A 6,000-nucleotide genomic window follows, 5' to 3' on the forward strand; every position below is an offset into this window, starting at 1 on the left:
AAACTAAGTTGAAATTCGATTTGATTAGATCAAAACTCGAATCAACCCGACTTGTTTGCCGCTCTACCCTAGCTACATTACAATATTTCAAGGCTATTAATCAAATAAATGACCAAAACAAAAGGAATTGGTGAATTAAACCTCGTTGCTTCAATGACTAATACATGTTTCATTATATGCCACCAAGCCAGAAAAATTTGATTGCAAATTGTTGATGTAGTAATTTATAAAAGCTAGATTAAATTCTTCTATGTTTCAATGATGTTTACTTTTTTTTTCTTTTTTGCTTGCTCTACTTTTATACAGCTCTTATTTATTGTTTTATCAACAGATTCATAGGCAAAGTTTTCCTGTTCCATGGGCATGATAATATTTTCTTCAAATAATCAGCGTGTATTAACTAGTGAAGCAACGAGATTCTAGTGCGACATCTACTTTTGTCTTTGTCATTTGGTTGACTAATAGCCCTTGAGATGATTTACACTTGGTTGGGGTATGAAAGTGTATAGAGACATGGTCAAGCAGAATTAGGAATGGCAATGGGGCGGGTTTGGGGTTGGAGGTTGCTCATTACTTCACTTCCCCCCCCGCCCCGCAGGCCCACCCCACCCCGCTTTCTCCGCGGAGGCATCCATAGAGTTAATAAAAATTTGTCATATAATTTCATTGTAGTCAAAATTTAGCAAATAATTAAGTACTAAAATATCAATACATCACCAAGTCATTATCCATTGTAATTTCACAATTGAAACCCATAAAAATAATCAGACAAAAAACTAATTAAATATAACACAACATGATAAAATAAATACAACTAAAGTAGCCAAGTTTTCACTTTTGAAATAAATACAATCACTAAGTCATTATTGTGTTTTTTTTTTGGAGAAAAAAAGTGTTATTATGTTAAGTGTAATTAGGAAATTAACATAAATGTATTAGTAAATTTAGTATAACTAATTAATAGTTTCTGTCAGTAGACATGTATAATTATAATTATAAATATACTTGATAATATCAATTATATTACATATACTAATATACATTATATAATACTTATATCTAATAATATCATTATTATAAGTTTGTAATTAATTAAATTAAATAGGGTTAACAACATAAAAGTCCCCTGTGGTTTCATATCATGCGCGTCGGTACCCCTAGTTTGAATTATTCTGAAAAGTCGACGGAATCATTAAAACAGACGGAGCTGAGTGAAAAGATGAAAATACCCTTTTGATATAAGCGACAATTGCAGAAGTAATTTTGCACTTTCATTTTGTCAAAACCAACGAAGAGAGAGAGAAAGAAATAAAAAACCCTAGAGAGAAGATGGAGCAACCCCTTTTCTAGCCAATATTCAGCAAAATTTTTTATTCTTATTTTAATCAAATATCAAGATCGACGGAAAATACGAGGAAGTGAAGATTTGCAGTGAAAAATTGAAGAAAAATGGGTTAGTATATCGTCTCTCATCTATTTCGATTCGGGTTTTGGGGTATGTTGTGGTAGGAAATTTGTTATTTACTGATTTCAGATTAAATTGGGAGGCCATTATTTAACAAAGATAAGTTTTTTGATGTATTTACATATGTTGTTAATGAAGATGAAGGTTTTTGATGTATGCCCAGCAAACCTAGCTGCATAGATAGACAGCTTAAGCGTCCCTTTCAAATTGCTAAAGTTTTGATAATTATTGAAAACTTAAAAAGAGATAGCTTTATAGAAGAAGTCCCTCCAAAAACACGTTTACCAGCTTTGGTTCCAATGCCTCAATTGTTTGGGATGATAAGGCTACGCGTTTCAAGTCCTAATCTGGTCACCCCTTCTTTTTGGTCAGACTCAATTGTTGAGTCTGACAGTCCGTCTTTTTGGCTTGAAGTTATACTATCAAAGTGCAGTATTACTTCTATTGATCAATTACTACTGTTAAATGCCATGACTAGTCAAGCACGCCAGCTTCTGTAATCTCTCATTATCTTAATATGGCTTATATGGAGACATGTTGTGGTCCAATGTGGTCCCCAATCCCACCTACAATGAATTGTTTGTTCTGATTGTGTTATGTTAGTTTTTTGTGTACTTGTGAAAGACAAATTACTAATATCTGAGAACTTTATTGCTTATCATGCTGCAGCAGAGGAGAAATCTGAGGACAAAGTTGACATACACATGTATTTTGGTGGGAGATTTAGAGAAAAACCAAGGCTCCACTACACAGGAACCCACATGGCTATTTTCAAAGACAGAATTGAAGATCAGTTATCGATAGTGAGCCTATGCAGAATGTTTAAAAAAGTAGATGAAGGAGCAACTAGAGTAACGTTTTGGTTTTGTGTCCCAGATGTTGATTTAGAAGGTGGTCTACACCCAATTAGAGACAATAATGATATTGAATTAATGAACCAGTGCTACTGGAACTTGCCTAAGGAAAGGCTAATTTATGCTTGTAGTGGGGATGAGCCATTTGAAAAGGAGCCAGAAGATGGTGGGATCAATGATGGTGGGGTTAGTGATGGAATAAAAAATAAAGGCCCTGATACAGGTGCATATGAAGATGGTGGGGTCACTAACACTACAGGGACAGGTGCATATGAAGATGATGAAGAGCCAGAATGGTTAAAAGATAGGTTGGAGACAATAGAAGATGAAGACATCTTTAGCCCGAAGAAAGATGCTGTTGGAGACAGCAACTATAACAATAAAAATGGGGCAGGGGCAGATGGAGACATAAAAAAAGGTGATGGCACCACTGCTTCCTCAAAATTGCCAGTGCATGCATTCTCATTTGCTGGAAAGACAGATGAAAAAAGTTCTCCAAAAAAGGGTTTTGTAAGAAAGAAAAGGGCAAGTAAAACTTCACAATATAGAGGGCCTGATGTGATTCAGCAAATTACACCACCTGTTTCATCTCAAAGGCCATCAGAAGTTGAAGATGTAGCATTGAAAAAGGACCTGTTTCATCTCAAGGGCCATCAGAAGATGAAGCTATAAACATTGAAAAATCACCAGCAAAATTTAGAGAATCAGATTTGAGAGAAGAAGACGAAAAGGTAGGAAATGCTGAGGTGACTGAAGAGGATTGGCAAGAACCTGTGGTTTCGAATGAAGAGTTGCTGGACAAATTTAGATTTGGTAGTGGAGAAGATGATGACTTCCTTGACTTTAATCCTGAAGTTGAGTTTAGGAAGCCACAATTTGAGCTGAAGTGGGGCAGAAGTTTACTAATTTTAGAGTGTTTAGATCTGTGTTGTGTGAATGGCTAGTAAGAGAGGGTTATGAAGTTACTTGGGTGATAAACTACTCCAAAAAAATTATTGCCAACTGTGCCAAAGGTTGTAGTTGGAGGATTCGGGCAACGCCAATTCAAGATGAATCAACCTTCCAAATAAAGTCACTGAAGGGTAAGCATGTGTGTGCTCGAGAATATCAAAATAAGCATGCAACAGCCACATATCTGAGCAACAAATATCAAAATAAGATCAGGGATAATCCAAAAGTGATTTGATGGGGTTGAAGAATGACATCAAAAGAGATGTAATGATCAATGTGTCAATTGCTAAGGTTGGTAGAGCTAAGCGTAAGGCAAAGGATATGATGCTTGGCACGGACATGGAGCAGTATCAAAAACTCTGGAGTTATACAGCCACCGTCTGAGACACAAATGCTGGAAGTACTGTAAAAATTCAGATTGACAAACCACCTGATGGTTCAAGATGTATATTTCAAAGGTTATATTATTGCTTGCATGCCTATAAGCAGGGTTTCCTTGATGGTTGTAGACCAATAATTGGTCTAGATGGCTATTTTCTTAAGACAGCATTTGGTGGACAATTATTGTCAGCACTTGGCAGAGATGGCAACGACAACATGGTGCCAATAGCAATTGCAATGGTAGAGGTAAAGCGGTATGATTCCTGGAAATGGTTTTTGGAGTTGCTAATGGCTGATTTGGGCATGGGAAGAGATAACATTCCTTGGACCTTTATCTCAGATAGACAGAAAGAGCTTGTGCATGCCGTGAATGAATTGTTTCCAGATTCAGAACATAGATTTTGCTTGAGGCATACGTACCAGAATTTTAACCAAAGGTTCAAAAGAAAGGAAATGAAAGACATGTTTTGGGCTGCTGCAAGTGCTGGTAATGAAAGGGAATGGAAAGTGGCAATGATTGAACTAGAAAAGGCAAACAAAGAAGCTGCTGAATGGTTGAGCAGAATTCCACCAACTCATTGGAGTAGATCACATTTTACAGGAAATAGTAAATGTGGCATTCTGGTAAACAACCTAAATGAGTCATTCAACAACTACATATTGAAGCAAGAGAGTTACCTATCATTGTGATGCTTGAATGGATAAGGAGGAGATTGATGCAGAGAATTCAAACAAAGAGATCTGGAATACAAAAGTTTCAAGGAGAAATCTGTCCTAATATAACAGAAAAGATTGACAAGAACTAGAGGTTGAGTAGGACATTTGTTGCAACCTGGGACGGTGGTCACAAGTATGAGGTTGACTGTGGTGTGAGAAAATGTGTAGTAGTAGACTTGAAAAACTGGACATGTACCTGTGGTTATTTTCAATTAACAGGTTATCCTTGTGCCCATGCATGTGCTGCGATAGAAGTGTGTAGATTACCTATAAAAAATTATGTGCATACTTGCTACACTAAAGCAGAATATCTAAAAACATATGCATATACTATCACACCTGTTCCAAGTGATATTTACTGGATAACTTGCGAAGAAGAGGCCATAAACCCCCCATGTGGTTAGGAGAATGCCTGGTAGACCAAAGAAACTGCGCCGAAGAGCGCAAGATAAGCCTAAGAAGGTCAAGTATCAACTAGAAAGGGTCTTGTGGTACATTGCAAGAGATGTTTTCAGCCACGGCATAACTCACGGACGTGCAAGAATCCCATTCACCCTAACTCCAAATTTTATAAGGTAATTTTCCTTGTACGCTTAAATGTCATTGTTATAGCATCTGTATGTATTAATAATGTTAAATGGCATTTATAGGCACCTGAAGCAAGCGCAGCTGAATCCATTCAATCACAACCAATTACTGAGTCGTCCACTCAACCACAGCCAACTAGTGAAGGAGCTCCTGCTACTCGAAGTACTACAAAGACCAGCAAAAAGGCTACAAAGGTGTACACTCAACCAAGGTTTTACATTGGATTTTATGAGTTACATAAAAATATAATTGTACTGGTATACATCTAAGTTCTCTTTTTATTTTAATTGCAGCCTATGGATGGTACAAATATGAATGGGAGTAATAGGGTTGATGGCACCACTGCAATAGCATAAAGAGCCAAAGCTCCAACTGTTACTAATATCCTGCGGAAGTTAAGGCCAAAGAGATCAAAAGCTATCCAGGCTTAATTACCTGCCAGAATAGTTGCCTAGCCATAGTTAGAACATCATTTTGGAATATTACATGTAGTTGTAATGATGCCTACTTGCAACTATCTTTCCTGTACAATGATTGGTTGTCCATGGAAATGTTTGTCTACTTTTTCATACACTTGGCTTATGTATTACTATCTTTGTAGTTACTGAATGAAGTTCTTGGCAACCAGATTAATGTTATGTGATATGGAAAGGTTGATTTTGTAGTTGCTGAACGAATCTGGAAACAGTTCTGAATCTATGTTTTGGGAACAGATTTTGGGTTACAGATTTTGTAGTTACTGAATGAAGTTGCTAACCACCAAAGGTCTGTTATGTGGAATGGCAACTAGATTCATTTTTGTCTTCTTTTTTTGTCTTCTATATCACTTGCTGTCCAACACTGACCATTATTCGGTTGGTAGACATCAAACAAAACACCACAACTAGTTGAGCTAAGACTACCTGCTAAAATGCAGATTACCAGAACAAAACTCCAAAATGCAGATTACCAATTCCGTTCATTTTCACTGCGACAAAACTCCATACATCAACAACAGCCCACCAACTAGCAATTTGGCAGATGAAGAACTACATCATCAACAAC

The sequence above is a fragment of the Coffea eugenioides genome, chromosome 6, assembly GCF_003713205.1.
Source record: "Coffea eugenioides isolate CCC68of chromosome 6, Ceug_1.0, whole genome shotgun sequence".
Classification (NCBI taxonomy): Eukaryota; Viridiplantae; Streptophyta; class Magnoliopsida; order Gentianales; family Rubiaceae; genus Coffea; species Coffea eugenioides.